Source organism: Prionailurus bengalensis, chromosome A1, assembly GCF_016509475.1.
Source record: "Prionailurus bengalensis isolate Pbe53 chromosome A1, Fcat_Pben_1.1_paternal_pri, whole genome shotgun sequence".
In the NCBI taxonomy this organism is placed as follows: domain Eukaryota; kingdom Metazoa; phylum Chordata; class Mammalia; order Carnivora; family Felidae; genus Prionailurus; species Prionailurus bengalensis.
Genome location: NC_057343.1, coordinates 178,949,488 through 178,970,166, shown reverse-complemented (window position 1 = coordinate 178,970,166; position 20,679 = coordinate 178,949,488). Strand labels below are relative to the sequence as shown.

The following is a 20,679-nucleotide window of genomic DNA, read 5'->3' as shown; positions in this document are numbered from 1 at the left end:
CATTCATTTGTCTCCAGACTCTATCTTTTGGCACAATTTATTACTCTCTATTTCAAAAAACTTAAATGCATTTTGCATATTAGCGCGTAACTCTTGTTCCTGTCTCCTCAGTTGTGGAAAGGGCTGGATTGCTTTTATAAAGAAAAAATGGCTAATAAAATTGGCCTCAGCACCATTGCTCTGCAATTCTTATGAACAGTAAAGTGGTACTTACCGTCATTGATGTTAAAAGCTATTTCTAAATTATGGTGCCATTTATTATCTCTAGTGTCCAAAGTAAGTTTAAATGATGCTTATAATTCATGTTTTACCAAATTTCCTTTTCCCCCCGAGGATACCTCTGATTAACTTATGCACATTAAAGCGCTTTTTAAATTCTTCTTTTATTGCCATTATGCTCTGAAAATCTCAGCGATTCTCAAAAATGGGTAATAAACTTGAGATAAAATGCTGCAGTTTTAGATCAATGCTGACATATCACTGTGGTGATTTCTACAGAGCTAAAGTGATAATGCTTCATATTTACGGAATATATACTAGGTTATTACTACAGTATTACCATTTTGTTCTAAGATGAAATGAGTAATTTACCAATTTATTAAACTGTTACATTTAAGTATTGCTTAGGACATTACCACCCCAATCTGTTTACTTAGCTTGAAGAGTTACCATTAAGATACCCTGTTTATTTAGGTAAAATTTGTAATCATCATGCCTTCCATTAACCAACTTATTTTTCTGCAAGGCTAATTGTCTGGAAATGAGTTTCTTCTTATTTACTGTGCTACATTCTGCTTAGCTGGCTAAAAACGTCACCCCAGCAAGAAGTGCTAGGGAAATTAATAATACATACAGAGAACAGTTTTAATTAGTATAATACCAAATGTTAATAAAAGATTTATGACGCCGTTAAAAAGTTCTAACAGAAAAGATCTTAACAGCTTCAGGCTCGATTTGTCAGGAGAGGACGACCCTCTTGTGGGAGGCCAGGTTTGGGTGATTTCTCAGGCGCTGCGGGGCTCCCGGGAGCTCTGGCTGGAGGTGAGAGGCTTTGCCTTTAGAAGACGTTTGCGGGGAGCGGAATAAAATGAGCGTTGAACGCCAGTTCTAACTTGAAAGACACCAAGTTTTCTGCAAAGTAGGAGAGGAGTAAGGGCCAGCCTGGAGCCCCCTAGAGACATTTCCTGGGGCACCATTGTCTTTGGTGAACTGGGACGAGGACAGTGAGAGAGGGGGAAGCTGTTAGCTCAAAAGCTATGGGGAAGATGGATCAAGGTGGAACTAGGAAAAGGATGAATGTTATTCACCGAGTATTATGTGCCATGTGCTTATAGACATCTACACTTGGCAGAAGACAGCTGGCCCGTTCCTCATTTTTCGCAGGAAGTGAAGCCTTTCTAAGGGTAAGGCCCTCGCCCCAGGTTATGCAGCTGGGGAGCAGAGCCAAATTTGAACCCAGGTCAGTGGAAACTTCACAGCGCTGACTCCTGCCGGGCGAAGCAAACAACCCCATTATTCCTCTGCACCTTTGTGCACCTGATGTCAGTTAAATGGGCATCCAGACAAGCAAGTGGATACTCCCATTTTCATCTGGGTGAGCTGGTGCCTGCTCATCCTTGCTCTGTCCTCTTGGCCCCAGAGGGACGACACTCTTTCTTTCCGTGTCCATCGTCCCTACCGTGACACGACAGCAGGGGCCATTCCTTACCTTCTTTACATCCTCTGTGCCTGGCATAAAATAAGCTTTTTAAAAAGATTTAGGGGCTCCTGGGTAGCTCAGTCAGTTAAGCCTTCGGCTTCGGCTCAGGTCATGATCTCTCGGTTCACGACTTCAAACCCTGCATCAGACTCTGTGCCTACAACTTGGCACCTGGATCCTGCTTGGATTCTGTCTCCCTCTCTTTCTGTTCCTCCCCTGCTCTCATTCTCTCTCTCTCCCAAAAATAAAGAATAAATTTTTTTTTTTTTTTTTTTTTTAAGATTTAAGGGACCAGCGAAAAAATGAAGTGAGAAGGAGAGAGGACTACAACTTCCATTTGTAGTGTTCAGGAGAAATACTGACCCTAGATAAATATATTTTGTTGGATTGTAGAAAGTCACCCCCCTCCCCGCCACCAACCCCACACAACCCTGGCTGGAGTGTAAGAGGCTATTATCAGTGCCCTCTTTTCTAGCCCCTGAGGGCCTGGTCTAGGAGAAGTGGGAATCCCTTGTAGGGTTCTTTCCCAGCGTGCATAATAAAAAGTTGATCCAGCCTGTTACTTTCCTAACATTCTTTCCAATTTGAGAACTCCACCATGATAAGGCACTTGCAGGCCAATGATTCTTTTATCTTACTCTTGGATAAAAGAGAAGAACAAAAAACAAAACTAACAAAAGTTCTTGGACACAAGTTCTCCAGGATCTGTTGAAAGACAGCCTAGGCTCCTTCAAGAAAAAGACACAACGTCTGAGACCAGTGCCAATGTCTGAAGCTCCCCTGAATCCCTGGTTCTTCCCAGCTGTTCCCTCTGCGATGGGGTTTTTGTCCTTCAGTGGATGAGTGGATAAACAAATTGTGGTCTGTGCTCACAATGGAATATTATCCAGCTGATTAAAAGGAAGGAAGTATCCATACATCCGACAACCCAGATGAACCTCCAAAACATTCTGCTAAGTGAAAGAAGTCAGGCAAAATGTCTCATATTGTATGATTCTATTTATATGAAATGTCCAGACAAGGTAAATCCATAGAGACAGAGAGAGATGGGTGGTTGTCAGGGGCGGGGGGAGGGGAGAATTATCAGTGATTACTTAGTGGGTTCGGAGTGTCTCTCTGGGGGGATGAAAAAGTTCCAAAACTAGAGAGGTGGTGGTTTCACCACATTGCGAATACACTCAACGCCACGGTGAACTGTACACATTAAAAGAGTTAATTAAATGTCATGTGAATTTCACCTCAAATTTTTTTAAAAAGACATTTTAGGAATACTAGCATAAATGTCCAAAGCTACATGTACCTGCTTGTTCATCACAGCAGTGGCTGTAAAGAAAGGAAACCTTGGAATAACCATATGTCCATCGTGTAGAGATCGGTCACATAAAATAAAATCATTCATACTATGGAATGAAAGGCAACCATCAAAAGAATGGGAGAGAGATTGATAACTACTGACATGGAAAGATGTCCACAATGCATTATTAAGTAAAACAATCTAGTTGCAAAATCATATGTATATGACACCCCATTAAAAAAACATGCTTGCAGGTGTACCTTATATGGGCACATTACCAAAGGCTGAAAGGATTTGCTCAGGTTACTGCTGAGAAAAGAATGCTGGAGTGGGGGGAGGCTTTCACTTTTTACGGTATCACATGGTCATTTGCAAAAACTTAAAGATAAATATGTTTTGAATTCATTCAAAAGTTATGATAATGTCTAAGATGTGGAAAAGTAGTGAGTAAAAAAAAAAAATGACCCATAGTGCTGCCACCAGAGCCTTTTTTTTTTTTTTAGTTTATATGGCTCCAAGTTATTTTTTTTTTTTTAACACATAGGACACCAAGATTTAAAAAAAACAAAAAAATGACGAAACATGAAAAAGGTAAGGCATCAAAAGATGAACCGTGAGACTAAGCAGGGCCTGACTTAGCCTTTGTCTTAAGCTGGGTACCATGCCTTGAAAATGATAAGAACTCACTAAGGTCTCAAACCCCAATTTTTTTTTAAGATTTAAAAATTGCCTGCATTTTCCTACAATTTTCAGAATCCAGCATGGGTACATTGAACCTAAAACATTCATAAGATAAAATGACTATTACATGTGCAAAGTGTGAGAACACTTTTTAACTAAGCAACTTTGGAGGATGAATGCCCAGGGAAACCTTCTTATCTCAATTACTGGGATGCTTCAGAAGGTATTTTTACCCTAAATGATTTGGATAATTATCTCTAATCTTTCACTTTGTTTTGACTAGCTCTGCAGACTGATTTGAGTTCAGAGGGGTATCAGTTACTTCAACTAAATATTCTTTGAAATCCATTATACCAGCTCATGACAATTCTTTTTCCAATGGCTTTTCTCAAACAGCCAATATTTAAATTTCTGCTGTTTTATCCCTTTTCAAAACATAGCATTCTTAGAATCTGGAGAATAGAATCAAAATGGTGGGTGGACCTCAGTGTTTGTGTGTTTCTGCCTCTGTGTGTGTGGGGGGGGGGGTGTGGTATACATGTACTATAACGGCCCCCATGTCAAATTGGAGACAAAGACAGAGCTAATTTTTCTCTCTTATTTTCAGTGTATTGTTTTCTGTGGGCTCTAAATAATTGATAAGGAGGTCCCTTTCCATAATTAAAATGGATGCCCCTACACATCAACACCAATAGCTTTTCCAGTAATGAGTGAATTTAGATACATGTTAGGTCTGGGCTACGTTTACTCCCCCAGGATGAGTTGCATTGCGGAGCGTGCAGGGTGGGGACAGGGCACTGGTGGGAAACACAAGGCCAGTTTCAGTGCAGATGACAAGAAGGCAGAAAGGACAGAAGCCTTGGAGATTACCCGCAGAGAAATCCCTGCCTGGCCCCAAGGTCACCTTGGACAAGTAGGTGAGTCAGGCGCAGAAAGGCAACGTTAGGGCAGGAAGTTTGAAAATGTACTTGGTGTCAGTTGTAATCTGTTTGGTTTCCTTTGTCTTTTTTCCAACCCCTAATGCCCTCCCCATCTTTTACCTTGTTTGTGACGTCTCCGTGTTAGTCCTGTTTCTTGATCAAAACCTGCTGCTGAAATCTTCCCTGGCAAGGGAGGGGGGTCAGTAGAACCCTTCCACGTGTGGTTACCATCTTACAAATATCAAAGTCGGTTTCTTCACCTCTGGGTTCGACAGACTCCCCCCTCCTCCACCACTAAGGACCCTACCCTGTGGCTGGTGCCAAAGACATTACAATAAGAGGCTGCTTGTCCCAGAGGAACTCACACAGGGGGTGGGCAGGCAGATGTCTACCAATGGGGCGGGGGGGGGGGGGAGGTGTGAGGACTCGGCACAGAGGGACATGGAGGAGAAACGCGGAAGGGGTCTGTCTCCGGGGTTTGGGTTAACTGTGCAGGTGATGCTGACTCAGTGGGAAAGCTGCGCAAGAATAGGGGGTGAACAAGGTGGCAGGACAGCACATGAAAAATGTGGAGACAACTGGGAGTGGAAGGGACCACGCATGGGGGCTGAATTCCTCGTCTAGGAGCTGGGACAGCAATCCGTGTGTGCGGAGGCATGGAAGGACTTTATGCAAAGGTGTGTGTGGTGGCGGTGGGGTGTTGAACTTCAGGGAAGTCCCTCTGGTGGCCAAGGGGGATGTGGGCCTGGAGGGGAGGCTAGAAGCAGGACTAAAGGTTCAGGCTGTGAAAGAGGGGCTCCCAGAAGGGTGAGGGAAGACGGCCCTGGGCTCCAGAAACCTCCTCCAAAGGGAGACAGCGCTGAGGAGCGAGAGTAGAGGTGTGGCAGGCCTAAGTGACAGAGACCAGGGGACTGCACAGGATGATTTGCAGTCCAGACCTCCCTGTGACGCTCCAGTCACCTGTGACAGGGAGGCAGGGGTGGGAACGAGGCCAGGCACGTACAAATCCCAGCATCCTGCCTGGTAGCTCTGTGGCCTGGGGCAAGTTACTTCCCCACTCTGCAGCACAGTGGGCTGATTATCTTCTGGAGGTGGAATCGGCCATTCTGCAAATACTCTTGTAGAGAAGCCCACCCACAGGCACACTGACGTAGAGCCCTGAGTGCAAGAGCTGAGGGTGGCCTGGGTCCGGGTGGGGTGAGGGTGGGGGGGCGGTTCATCGCGGAGCTCTCCTCATTAAGAACTTTGAACAAGGAAAGAGAAAGCCGGTCTGCACACTCATTTCCAAGCAGCCTCTTGACAAGCAGAAAAAAAAAAAAAAAAAAAAGGCGGCAGCGTGTCGGTTCTGGCAGAAATTCCCGAGACCACAGATGCATTTGCCCGCCTGCCCCGCTGTTCTCTCTGTCTGTCTCCCTCTGGCCTCCTTCATACGGTCTTGGCTCTGATACCGCCAGCTGACTCCAGAGAGGCGACAGGCAACTCAGAGCTGATAGCCATCAGGGAAGGAGCCCGTAGATAACTCCGGAAAAGAACTTGAATGGTCCCAAGTTCTCAGCTCCTAGAACAAACAGGGCTGATGCCGATCCAAACTTTGAAAAGACTTTTTTAAAAACAGCCTTGCCGACATGTTCGAGTTGCATGACTGCTTACTTGATTCATTTAAAAAATGCTCAGTGATCAAAGGTCCCTTGGAAGATTTTTCCAATGGAAACAAAGCGATCACCATTGAAATAGAATTTCAGCATCCAATCCTTCCTTTAAGGATAAAGACAAAGAATTTCTCGCCTCCGCCAAAAGTGGGCCTTTGGGGAACTGCAGGAGCTCTGGCGGATGACACAGTTCTCCCGAATGAGCCTGCAGGTACCGAGGAGGGGATGGAAAGGCTGTTATTAAGGGTGGATTAGTCACGGAGAGGTCAGTTGACTAGCTCTCGGAAACAGGAGCGTTGAGCTAGTGGGAGACCGCAAGCGTTCTGTCTCAACAGAGAAACTGTTAGAAGGGGGAGAGTCCTCACTGTGTGTAATATATGGCCAACTTGCAAACTATTGCACGAACGATCTGGCAAAGACTCCAGGCTGCTCCTTCCTTCCTCGCTCCTGTGTATGGCTGCCCCCCCAGCCCCTGCCCCAGCACAGGCGTCCACCACCCTCGGCCAGCAGCCAGCACATCCCGAGTCTTCCATTCATAAGGCAGCTCAGACTGTGTTTGCCACAAACTTACTTTCAGGAGCCAACCGAGCAAGAGGATGCTTACCCTGATGACTACGACACATCGCTTCTGTCCTCTGTATCACTGCTGATGTGAAGGCTACCACCCGTGTGAGCTCATCTGTACCTATGGTGGCTGACTTGTAGTGGCTGCCGTTGCGGGCACAGGGAGGTGAGTACTGAGGGCACTGGATGTGGGCACGAGGACACCAACAGCTCTGTTACATCACCCTTCTCCTTGTGGTCCACAGCTGTGCCTCGCAGCCTGTGGGCTTTTACCCTGGCCGTGGGAGCATGAGCTCAGTTGCCCCCGGAAGCGGCGAGGTACTGCTTGTTGCCTTCCACCAATAATGGGCAGGGCACTGACGGATTAGGGCGCTGGCCCTGGCTTGAGAGGTGTATTCTCTGATCTTCTAGAGGTCCCCAGTGACACTGAACTCCCCTTGCCACGGTGGGAACTAGCGTGGAAAAACACCTTTCATTGGCTGACTTCCCTTCCTGTCTCACCTCCCTACTCTCTTGCCATCGTCCCCTGGGATGACCGCCAAACAATTACTTGTACCCCTATCCTTGTCTCATAGTCTACTTTCAGGGAATCCTGAACATAGCAACATGGGGTTCCCTACACAGAACCCTATGAAACTACCACCTCTAACCAGAGCAAGTTCATAGGATGTAACTAATAATTCTTGGTGTATAGGCTGTATCTCCTGAGATGCCAAAACAACACGTGTCTGATCTGATGTCTGTTAACATAAGCATAGCCACGTCTGTGAAGCTCTAGGTTGTGCCCAAGAGCAGTTTGATATTTCCTTTTTCATTTTTGATTTACTGCTCTGATGGACCTCTCGGGCTTGTCACTATTAATGATTTCTTGGCATCCCGTTGTTCTCTTTTTCCCTGTTGGCAGAGCCAGCTTCATTGGGCTTGCAAGCTGTGCAGTTGCCCCGCACTTGGGAGAGACCCCCACTTGGTTCCGTGCTTGACTGGTGCCATCTTGGAATTCTCAATTTTTCAACAGGAGGCTCCACATTTTCATTGTGCAGTGGACCCACACTTGATGTAGCCAGTCCTGTCTATATAATTTAGATGTTCCTGACTGTCGAGCATCCCTCCACCTAATTTTCCTCCTTGATAAATGGCCGGTGCCGACAATCAAGAAAAACAACATTATCCAATTGGCCAAGGCAAAAAATGTTGATGATCTGCTATGTTGGCAAGAGTAGGGGAAACAGGCACTCTTGTACACTGCTGGCAAGAGTGTTAATTGTTCAACCTTTCTGCAGTCCCATTTGACGATGTCTTTACTAATGTCAAATGCCCGTTCCTTTAACTGGATGCTTCCACAAAGAGGTCTTTATCCAATAGATAACACTTCTATGTTTCAAAAAAGTACACATGAGGTAATTCCATTGCAGCACCATTTAAAAAAGCAATCGATTGTAAATAATCTAAATAAATATCAATAGGGAACAGACTCAATAGCATCGAGAATGATGACATCATTGAATACTCTGCAACCGTTAAAAAAATGGGCTGGTAGGTAACTATCTCCAGATAGATTACTGAGTGAAAAAGCAAGTACAGAATGAGGTGCGTGCTAACTTACATTTGTGTAAAAAAAAAAAAAAAAAAAAAAAAAAAGATGAGAAAGGCTAAATATTCTTCACACAGGCCTAGACTGACCCTGGAAGGAAGGAGGGGCTAGGTACAAGACTGCTGTGGAAAAGGCAGCTGGGAACGGGACACAGGGAAGGAGGGCGACAGAATGTTCACTACTTGTACTCTTTCTTGGTGTTTTAATTTTCTTTTCTTTTCCCCTGTATTTTTTAAATCAATTCCAAATATTTACTACTTTAAAATGTTAAAAAAAAAAAAAAAAAAAAGGTTGGGGGAGGTGAGGAGAGAAAGCAAGCAAGGAAGCTAGTCAATAGGATGCCAAGCCAGCCCAGCAACCTTTCTGCTCTGATTTCAAACTTGTGGTCTGGAGGGACCAGGACTACAGAAAAGCCTGCAGCTCATTCCTGGATGCCCTGATGTCAACTTCTTCATCTCTCCCCTGGGGCTGCCATTGTAAGGTCCCAAATGACAAGTCTTTTGAAATTCAGAGGAAAAGAAAGCCCTTTTATTACTCTTGATGAGTTTGTACATTTTCTCTGTTTTGAAAACAAGTGTGTAAAGTGACTGTGTCTCCTTTTTATATTTTCCCTTTGGCTGACAGGAAGCTCAAAGGCAAATTCTAAGCTCAATTATAGGTTAGCCACATGAGTGGTAGGTTAAATGATTTTTCCCTCTGGACTTGATTTTCTACCTCTATTACATGTTCTTTGTCCCTGATTCTCTGTTTATATTTTATGATGGCTTTTATTGCATATGGGCAAAAATAGTATTTTGGATTTTCAACTGATCTTTTTTCTTCTCTGTATTTCCTTGGACCCCTGCTCTCCCCACCCCTTCCCTCATTCAGTCGAGAGCAGAATAAGACCAGGTGGCATCTTTGCCTGAGGGAAGGGATATCACAGTAGGATGAGAAAAATCTTTTGTGTTTTAAAGCCTAAGCTCTGTGGGACTGTGGGCCTGAGCAGTGGATTTGAGAAGGGAGATAATGAGTCCACAGAGCAAAGCTGGCTGAAGTTTCTAGGCTGAAGGAGGAGTGAACAAAAGGAAGTTGAGACTTAAGGGAACAGCAGAAAATCCAGAACGCTGTGAGAAATCTGTCCCAGGGGAAGCCTGGGCCCTGCTTCCCTCTCAACGTGCAGAGAAAGTACATTCATGGCAGAAATGGCTGTGAAGTTAGACAGATGGGCCTGCGACCCCCTCCCAGAGTGGCCTGCACCTCAGAGGGCACAGGGATGATGTCAAACGACTCCCGGATTCCCCAGGTGGGGGCAGTCTGGAAGAGAATGACAGTATGGCAGCATCCATCACAAACGCCCGACCGAGGTTGGATCCTGGTCATCACCTGAGTGCCAGCAGGCAGGACAGTGGCTGAGGACAACTGTCGGGCTTGCCTTGTTGCCCTGTAGCCCCCAGAACTGAGAGCAACCCAGGGAAACAGTGACCTGACTGAGATAACCTTTCCACCGCATGGCCGAACGGTGTGCTCATGAGAGAAGCAGAGTTGCCTTGGTTATATGGCAACTAGAGAAACGGTTATATGTCTCATAAACCCGAGTTTGCAAAATGGTGAAACCTTGAGCCCCTCAAAGGATTGCAAAGGAACAACAAATGAAGAAAGCAGACAAGAGCCTTATCCTAAAATTAATCCGTTCCAGACCCTTCTGTAAGAGGAAACCCCAGGACAGACTGCCCCCTTAGGAGCCCTGGGATGGTCCCTCTGATAAAGATAGAATTTCCATGCTTGGGACACAACTAGATCCATCTCCCACATTTTGATGGGCCAGGAAGTGATCTGACTCATTTCCTAGTCTTCCTTGGTAACAAATGCTTTCTGAATAAACGGGGCTGCCGCTGAGCACGGTTAATGGCCTGGAAGCTTCCCAGGTGCTCCAGGAAAGAAGAGGCCTTTTAACCATGGTTTTTGGCCTTCATAACTAATGTCAGCCTTAAATGCTATTTGGAATAACAAATGAATGCTTGTCTGACTCTGAAAGCCTTGGCTAACTACGCTTCCAAGCTTTATTATTTCGCTGATGGAGACTGCTTTTGTCATCTGTAACAGTCTGACCGTTAGTTTACCTGTCTTTCAAATGAGCATAAGAATAATTTCTTCGTGGGGGACTGATGCTGAGCAGATGTTCACAAAGCCCCTTAGGATCACCGGGACAGGTCTCTCCGTAGAATTGAGGTTGTTGTTATGTAATAATTTTCCCTTCTAGTTTTGATTAAAAAAATGATACATGTGCATTTATGTACACAAACCTGTCGATGCTAATGGGGACATGCGCACTGGAGACACCTCCATGCAGATCAGAGCATAAGCAGTGTGTCCCCACTGAAAGGCTCTCCCACAGCACAGAGAAAACAGAATAATCGGCCATGGGGCGGGGGTGGGGTAGGGTGGGGGTCTTTTTTTTTTTTTTTTTTTTTTTTTTAGTGGAGATGCTCCTGACCTTGGTGTCGCACAATTGTGGTGAGGGTGGTGAGAGACAGCCTTAGTCCCCGTGCGGTAGACTCTAGTGCCCTCTGCTGTCATTTGGGAAACAAACGCTTCTTTAGGGAGTCCTCAATGTCAACCTCAAGGAAGGAGAACCAACTACTTCCGAACCAACGAAGTCTCCACCTGAATTTGGCCCTGTTTCGAGTCATTTGGGTTGGAGGCCAGATATCCGCCACGGAGCTGGGGGTCCTGTTACATTGGTCTCAGTGTTCACCCCACAGATGGAACTGAGGTGTCTTGGAACAGAAAAGCAAACGGGCTGAATACCAAGACTCCCGGGGACTGAAACAGAGCGCCAACGTATTTGGGAGAGATCATTTAAAAGAGCAGTCTTGGCTGGATTCAATACAGCCCCGAGATGTTGTGTTCTGAGGGCTATGTATCCATTTTGAAATTTGCTTTAATTTTATTTTCTGTCCATCAAGCAAGGAAAGGACGCTAATGTGGCCCATCGTGTGGCGTTCTTTGTTGGATGTGCCCCCTTCGCCCTGCGCCTGTCGGTAACACCTGGGTATGGCCCAAAGACGGAGTGTTCATTTACTCTGTAAGTGAACGGGATATTTGCCCATTAATTTCAACTCCAGTGCTCGAAGCCCCATATAAGGCACAGTTAATATAATCTCACTTTAGATGACACTCGGAGGAGCAGGAAGACAATTTGTGGGGGGAAAGGAATAAGAGGCAGTGTGCATTTAACGGGAATGTTAATGTTTACTCGTTGCCACACTTGGTATCTGGGAGGCTGCACAGTCACTAAGTGGGGGTTACATCTTCAATTAAGTAGCGGTAGCGGGGGAGTTAGTGATGTTTCACAGAGGGAAACTGCCGAAATCATACTTTAAGGAGAATAATTTTTTTAAAAGCTACAAAAAAATTGAAATAAAAGCCCGAGGGGAAAAAATAGAGGGAACATTTCTGTTTAGGGAATCCTAATATTTTGGCTGAACACATTATGTAAAATTAAATACTATTTTAAACCAAGGAGATATAATATCTAATTAAGTTTTTGTGGTTGATGGGCTTAGAGAGGATTGTGAATGTTGCATCCATTGAACTGGAAGAAGTAGAAAAATTAAATAACACTGTTCTATAGTGACTTTCACCCAGACATACAAGCAGACTTCCATATTCCGCTTTGACTCTGCCCCCTACCTAGGACTCACTGAAGGCATGAAAGAGAAAATGAGAATGTGCACAATGAGCTCATTAAGCCTTATAACTACCCCAAGGAGTAGGAATCAAGAGTTGTTAGCCTCATTTCCAAGCTGTGACCATGGGTTCCGCGGGGCCAAGGGATTCTCATCCAGGGTCATCTTGTGAGTCCGGGGGTGGAGAAAGAACAGAACAACTGTCCTCCAACTGTACCTAGAACTTCTGCTCCAGAATGTTCTCTGCTCTACAGTAAGAAGAATGGCAAACTTTGGGATGTGGAGCCTTCTGTTACTGATCAGCATTACCAAGAAACACTAAGATTTTAAGGCTCTTTGGGGTTTTAGAGGAATCTCGATGTAAAGTGGGGAGAAACCAAAGACAAAAGATTAGTTTTTAAAGGAAGTTGACTTCTGGGACTAATTATTACATGAAGTCATTTTCAAATACTTTATAAAATGGCTTTTAAACATATGGAATATATGTGATCTTTCAATGGGCATTTTTCAAAACTTAGATTGAATAGTAGGCTTTCTTAAACTGAATTGAAATACCTACAAAAGACTGAAAAACAATGTAGACAGCTCCATGTGCAAATACCGAAAATTTCAATCACATTTCATTAGCTTTTCCCTTAAATTTACCAACACAGATGTACAATTAAAGAATTACCTACCATTTTTAAAAGTTTAAGCTCTGGCGAAACCTATTTTGTATATAGTTCCTAAGATAAATTAAGCAGGGTCATGTTTAAATATTTGGGAGGAAAAAAAGAACTCTCAGGACATCTTCATACCAAGTTAAAAGAAATTTGGTCAGAAGGCTATCTGAAAGTAGAATATTCAAATTACAATTTGGCGATAAAGTAGTTTAAATAATTGAAAATGAGGAATGAGCTTTGAGAAGTCGCTCTTCGGTGGTCGTTTTTGTTTCAATTGCCACAAGCGAGAAGTAGGTTTTAAAAATAGATCACCAGGGCAGAGCAAGTGTCTCTGACAGGCACTTGCAGGCAGGATTCTAGAAATTCCAATCATTTAACAAATTGCACCATTAAAAGTCATAATAGGTCTAAAAGCCATTCTTAAAAGAACTTACTAAGTAATTTGACCTACAGAATCATCTTGTTAAATTCATTTGATATCATGAGACAGTTAGTGAAATATGCATAGTACATTATATTAAAGAGAAAAGTACCCTTCAATTGGTATCTGATGTGCACTTTGCAATCGCAGCTATTAGTTGTCTATAAAACTCCTAGACATGATTTGATTTGATTTTATTACTGTTAGATCATTTTACTTTGTAACATATAGGGGTGGAGATTACAGGTCGGCTATTGCTTACTAGGAAATATTTAACGAAGGATGTTTTATTTATTAGCATAAAGAGACACAGTGGATTATTGGGTGATTAAAGCGATGATGTGGCTGCCATACTTGTCAAAAGTATAGCTCGAATTCAATAGCAAGGCGACAGTCAGTCTCTGAGTTGATCTATGCCTGAGCAAACTGGCTCTGAAAGCAGGACATCGCCCACTTAAAAGGATCTTTGTAAATTTCTATAATTGCACATTATCAAAAGCAAATAGCAACAACAACAAACCCACAGAGTGATTTCTCAGTTGTAAGTTTACTTTCTATCTGCCATGAGCCCCTGCATTTTATCTTTTGCATTCCTAACATCCCAAATCAATAACAGAGAATGATATTTAATGTTACTAATCTATGTGGGAAACACAATATTTTTATAAGAAGTAAATTGAGAAGAGAATTCAATAAAGGGAACAAAGGAAGAAAAGAACTAGCATTTATTGACTGCCTACATTGTGCCAGGCTCTGTGCTAAGTGTTTTACAAAGACTAGCAGGCTATCTCATTTAATCCTACCGAAAGCTGCAAAGTGAATGAAGAGATATTTATTTGTAAATTTTGAATTGCACACGTATTTACTACTTTTTCCCTTTGTTTTCCTTTGGTTTAATGTCATTTACATCCACATAGAATATGTATCATCAGAAGTACTTCACATCTGGCTAGGGAAGGAGGGAAAAGTTGCTAATATCACTTGTCAATGAACACATTTACTGCAATTAGTATCTGTATTTTATCTATTCGTAACTCTTGTTTAAAGAATACTTCACCAGAATTTTACTCTGCCTATAATTAGGCATAAATACATCCTTCCTGAAACACTAACACTTTGCTACTCATTGTAAATTTAAAGAAAGCTTGTAAATCATAAACTGTATCACTTAAGTCATCCATTTGTTATTATTTGTTAATTGCATTATTTGTATTGCAGGACAAATTTAGTGCTATTTCAAGGTAGAATATTACAGAATCTGGATTTGTTTTAGGTTACAAGTTAAGATATGGTACAGACTCTTTCTTAATTATTTTAATATGCTAAAAGCTGAAGTTGACCTTGTGCATCATAATCCTTCGCTGGGACTTAGGAGCAGTTTAGTTTCACAGCGCCCTCTGCTGTACTCTGTAAGGCTAGCACTCTTCCGACAACACAGCTGAACTCAGCGAAGAGACAACCCAACAGTCATGGCAGGTCTGGTTCAGGTCTTCAGCTGGTAGGGTTACAACCTGAATATTGACTGCGAACCCAGATCCCAGTAGGCTTAGGAAACCAGTGTGCCTGACAGAACTCCCAGGAATTCTCTTTCCATCCCCATCCTCTCCTGCAAGCTACGGGGCTCCTGCATTCATCTGCCTCCACATCTAAAGGGCATTTTAGGGGAGCCTGGGTGGCTCAGTTGGTTAAGCATCGGACTCTTGATTTTGGCTCAGGTCACGATCTCATGGTTCGTGAGTTCGAGCTGGGCTCTGCACTGTGTCAGTGCGAGGGCTGCTTGGAATTCTCTTTCTTTCTCTCTCTCTCTCTGCCCCTACCCCAGTTGTGCTCTCTCTCTCTCAAAATAAATAAATAAGCTTAAAAGTAAAGAAAGAAAGGGCATTTTACACTTTGTACCTCCAAGGCAGACCTCTTGTTTCACCACTCCCAGCCCAAGCATGCCTTACCTCCAGGTCTTCTCACCTCTGTTCATGGGTCATTCACTCAGCTCCAAAACCTAGGAACTGTCTGATTTCTCTTTTTGTCTCACCTGGCCCCAGGGTAGGCCCTTCACACACATGTGTGGAATGAACAAGGAAACAGATACAGGAGGCATAATTTCAGGGTATTGACTTACCTTGAAAAACAGAAAAGCATCTATGAAAGCAGGAATAATGTCACCATGTAATTTCCAGGTAGGTAGACCTACATGGGGAGAGAAGAACACCACTTTACATTTTCCTGTCCATCTTTTATTTGAGTATGATAGGATCCCCTTTGATTCCCACAGCCTCCATCAGGCAAGGCAGGAAACAAGGGATCTGGTTTTAGGTTTCTAAGTGATAAGCACATTCCTTCTTTGTTCTCTGAAATTGTATGCTGGTTATAGTTTCTTGGAGCGGGACAGGATTGCCACCAAGCCCACCAGTCTGTTTATGGGCCACCTCGTGATATATTTCACGTCCTCCTGTAGCTCATCTGTGCCCTGATGTGTGGGTCTTTCTACTGGCACTTGCTGAGGGTAGTTTTCCCGTGTTCTGAGAGACCTACGAGGCCCCTTTGACCACCAGCACTTACCAGTCAAACTTGTCCATCAAAATTTGGCATACTTGTAAATCAAGGTATCTTCTAAATCATCTCAGCTAGTTCCATTTAAACCCATTGGGGCGCCTGGGTGGCTCAGTCGGTTGAGCATCCAACTTCGGCTCAGGTCATGATCTCGCAGTTTGTAGGTTCGACCCCCATGTCAGGCTCTGTGCTGACAGCTCAGAGCCTGGAGCCTGCTTCGGATTCTGTGTCTCCCTCACTCTCTTTCTCTGCCCCTCCCCTGCTCTCACTCTGTCTCTCTCTCTCTCAAAAATAAACATAAAATTTTTTTTAAATAAATAAACATTACAAATAAATAAGTAAACAGAATCCGTTAACACATAAACTCATAATACACATTTTGATAACATGTAGAGAACTCCAAAAATAAACAGCAGGCTAATCCTACCACCCACAGATAACTTCTGTTAACATTTGGATACATATTTTTAAATAGAGGTTTGGTTTTTTTTTTTTTAGAGAAGTTTTAGGGTTACAACAAAATGAAGTGGGAGATACAGGGATTTCCCATATCATCCCTGCCCTCTCCACCTCCAGCCTCCCCCATCAACATCCCCCACCACAGTGGGACATTTCTTACAACCAGTGAACTTACACGGACATGTCAATGTCAACCACAGTACATAATTTACATTAAGGTTTATTCTTGGTGTTGTAAAAGTCCATGGGTTTGACAAATGTGTAATGTCATGTATCTACCACGGTAATATCATACAGAATAGTTTGATAAATGAAAATAGCCCTGAAAATCCACTGTGCTCCATCTATTCTCTCCCTCCTTCCTAACTCCTAGCAACCTCAGATCTTTTCATCTTCATGTATGTTTTAGTTTCTTTTCTATGTATGTGTGTGTATGTTAATATCTCTATAAAAGTGAGCACATACTATGCATGCAATTTATCTTCTGTTTTGCTTTCCTTTTAAAATTTTAAAACTTCATATGATGGAAATTCTTAAGCACACACAAAAAGAAGAAAATTGTAATGAATCTCCATCTGCCAACACCTGGCTTCAATAATTATCAACATTTTGTCAATTGTATTTCATTTCCTTCTACTGGCATGCTTTTTTTTTTTTTTTTGCTAAAGTAGCTTGAAACAAATCCAAAGCATCATGTCATTTTTTCCCACAATGCTGAAATATGTGTGTGTGTGCCTTTTTCACTTTACATGATATCATGAATATTTTTCCATGTCATTCACTATGGTTTAAAACATTATTTTTAACAATTGCCAAATATTGTCACTGTATGTGCCACAAAACTTTGAGCGCATCTGATTATTCCCTTAGGAAACGTCCCTAGATGTAATTACAGGATCAAAGGATACTGGTTTGAACGGCACAAAAACCATGATTGTATCAACTTAAATTTCCAATCAGTGGGATGTGAAAGGGCCTGTGCCCTTGAACCCTCAAGGGTCACAGTCTGGGACAAGGTGCCGTTGCAGATAACAATATATTCAGGAAATGAAGGTTTATTACTAGTGATTATGAAAGCATTAGAAGATTTCAAAGAGTGTACTGAGCTCTCAGGAATGAATTCCAGAACCACAGTGCAGAACTGGCTCACCAAAGGAGCTACCTCTGCCCTCTTTGGGAAGCTTGGAATAAGCAACTTGTCATCACAATTGCACACTCGAGGTTTGTAGTGTCTTTCTCATGATTTATACTATTAAAATGGATGCCTCTCCACCCCCACAAACTGGAATTAGACCCTGGGTCTTCTACCACAAATGCCCCATAAAGTCCAAATGCCTCTATGATCTTACTTGCTAGCAGAAGCAGAAGAATCATGGTTTGTGTCTCCTAATACTAATTCTTATTGTCCAGATTTCATACAGGCACACTGCTGGATTGAAGGTAGGCCATCTAAAAACTTCCAGCTGTATGAGTATCTGGGAAATGTAGCCTCTTGCTTTCCAGTTTTAGGAGGCAGGAAGCCATGACACAAAGTGGCCGAATGGAACTGAATGAGCTCATCTGTAGTATCTGCTTCATTCCATCCATTTGGCAACACAGCATCTGTATATAGTCTTCTGTCAATAAATCTTCCAAACAAAAATAATGGCCAAAACCAACATACTTAAAAAAAATTTTTTTTTAACATTTGTATTTATATTTGAGAGTCAGAGAGAGACAGAGCACAAGCAGGGGAGGGACAGAGAGAGAGGGAGGCACAGAAGCCGAAGCAGGCTCCAGGCTCTGAGCTGTCAGCACAGAGCCTGTCATGGGGCTCGAACCCATGAACCGTGAGATCGTGACCTGAGCCCAAGTCAGATGCTTGACTGACTGAGCCACCAGGTGCTCTCAAAGCAACATACTTTCTTAATGGACTCATACTTCATACAAACAAAGATGAGCTTATCCCAAAAAAGAAACCCAAACTTCACTGCATCTATCTCAAAGCAAGGTTCATTCCTCTTCCAGTGTAACCACATATTAATACCCTGTAATCTAAGTGCTAAATGATAAAGTTTATTGCCACTCTGTATTAAATACTTGAACTTACTTTGTGTAATGTAGTAAGTGAAGGGGGGGGAATAGGATATCATAGATAGGGATCATGGGTATCATTTCTTCAACCAGTCATGTCATATCCAATACCAGTCAATATTCAAAGATGTTTTACAACTGGTGTATTTGATTCAGAATGCAAGCAAGGCCCATGTGGCTGTGTGGGCTCATGAATTTCTTTTATTTAACACAAGCCCCATCTTTCTTCTTTGTGCTTTGATTTGTTGAAGAAACTAGGTTATTATTTTTTTTAAGTATGGAACTTTTTTTTTTAATGTTTATTTTTGAGAGAGAGAGAGAGAGAGAAAGAAAGGAAGGGGCAGAGAGAGAGAGGAAGACACAGAATCCGAAGCAGGTTCCAGGCTCTGAGTTGTCAGCACAGAGCCTGTAGTGGGACTCGAACTTACAAACAGTGAGATCATGACCTGAGCCTAAGTTGGCCACTTAACCAACTGAGCCGCCCTGGCGCCCCTAATGGTGGAAAGTTTTACATTACATGTTTGATTGATTGGTTTTTCTTTTCTCGTTTATTATTTTTTAAATGTTTTATTTATTTTTGAAAGAGAGAGCACGAGCAGGAGAAGGGCAGAGGGGCGGTGGGGGGTGGGGGTTGTGTACAGAGGATCCCAAGTGGGCTCTGCACTGACAGCAATGAGCCCAGTGCACGACTCCAACCCATGAACCACGACATCATGATCTGAACCCAAGTCTGACGCTCAACTGACTGAGCCACCCAGGCACCCTGGTTGATTGCTTTTTCTTGATATCATCTAACTTGTGCTTCTATTATTCCCTATATTTCCTGAAAACTGGTATCTATTCTAAAGACCTGCTTAGACTGTTTTTTGTTGTTGTTGTTGTTGTTGACCATGGGGGCTCATGAACACCCTTGTGTACTTTCTATTGCATCACATTGTCTGTTACCCTTATTTCAGAGAATCTAAGATTGCTCAGTGGGTTCACTATAAAGATTCTCATCAACATTTCTCCTAATGATATGAATGTTCCTTGGGATCATAAACTGGATCTATTATTTCATTAAGGATCAAAACTGATGATTTGTCTAATTCTACCAGTTAGCTACTGCCCATGAATCATTACAGATCTGTACCCCTGGCCATTTCTTTTTTTAAGCAGAATGAAAGACCAAATATATATATATAAAATCCTATATATACTAGCAGATATCACTGTCTGTTATTCCTCATTTAAGACTGCCAGATTTAGCAAATAAAAATATAGGACATCCAGTTACATTTGAATTTCACAAAACGTTTTTAAATGTAAGTGTGTTTAAAATATTAAAAAATATGGGGCGCATGGGTGGCTCAGTCGGTTAGGAGTCTGACTTCGGCTCAGGTCATGATCTCACAGTTCAAGCCCCGCGTTGGACTCTGTGCTGACAGCTCAGAGCCTGGAACCTGCTTTGGATTCTGTGTCTCCCTCTCTCTCTGCCCCTCCCCTGCTCACACTCTGTCTCTCTCTCTCTCAAAAATAAAATAAACATTAAAAAAAATTTTTTTTAATATTAAAAAATAAGAGTATTTGTCTGGCTCAGTTGCTGGAGCATGCAACCCTTGGTCTTGGACTGATAGTTCAAGCTCTATGTTGGGCGTATAGTTACTTAAAAAATAAAATAAAATAAAATATTTGAAAATAAATTGAAGTGTATTAAAATTTTTTAAGAGTTTATTTGAACAAAAATCTATTCAAGCTGGGCAGCATCCAATATAGCAGATAGAAGGGAGCTCTGAGGAGCTGTACAAAATGAAGGACTTTTATAGGCAGAAGGCAGCAGGAACAAGGAAGTTATATTAGGCAAAAAAGTGGGTTGGCTATTACAAGGTTACTTTCCTTTAGGGGATGGCAGGGTCTATCAGGCAGATTACCTAACTAGTGCCAATCAGGCAGTTCCCGATTGGCTGGTTTATAAAGATTCTGTTTCTAGGAGAACTGAAACTATAATTAAGTTAAATCTTAGTTTGAAGATGTGGCCTTAGCATAAGTCACTCTGTGTTGTATCGTTGTCTTGTTTTTAACAAAAATTTTCAAGGTCAGTGTCAGGGTCAGTTTAGGGTTAGTTGGAGCAGTAGAAGTCTGGAACAGGATGGTTAGAGGAACAGAGAGGAGTCATTAGCCAGGGACCACAAAGGACAGCCAGTGAAGAAGCCTATGGAAATCTTTGTGTCACACAGGTCAACAGGGCTATAGAAGTGAGAAATAAAAACCGAATGGGAAGCAGAAGAGAATGGGGATACCCTGGAACCCAGGAAGACATATTGAAACCCTCATCCGTTTCTTAGAACCTCCAACCTTAATGCCAAACATAATCTGCAGAAGAAGCTGGTGCCCTTTGCCATGTACCTGGCCCAGGACACAGAGGAACTGAAGGAGAAAATGCAGAGGAGGACGAGGTAAGAGCAGATG

General features: G+C 42.8%; 1 long non-coding RNA gene across 1 annotated transcript; it reads right to left on the bottom strand.

Annotated features, from left to right (window-relative positions):
• Positions 1 to 364: 364 nt before the first annotated feature.
• On the bottom strand, positions 365 to 1,789 carry LOC122475627. The gene is made up of 2 exons (XR_006295260.1): positions 1,308 to 1,789; positions 365 to 1,131 (listed from the first exon to the last, which is right to left on the bottom strand). It is a non-coding gene; the product is annotated as an uncharacterized LOC122475627 (long non-coding RNA).
• Between the last annotated feature and the right edge of the window lie 18,890 nt (positions 1,790 to 20,679).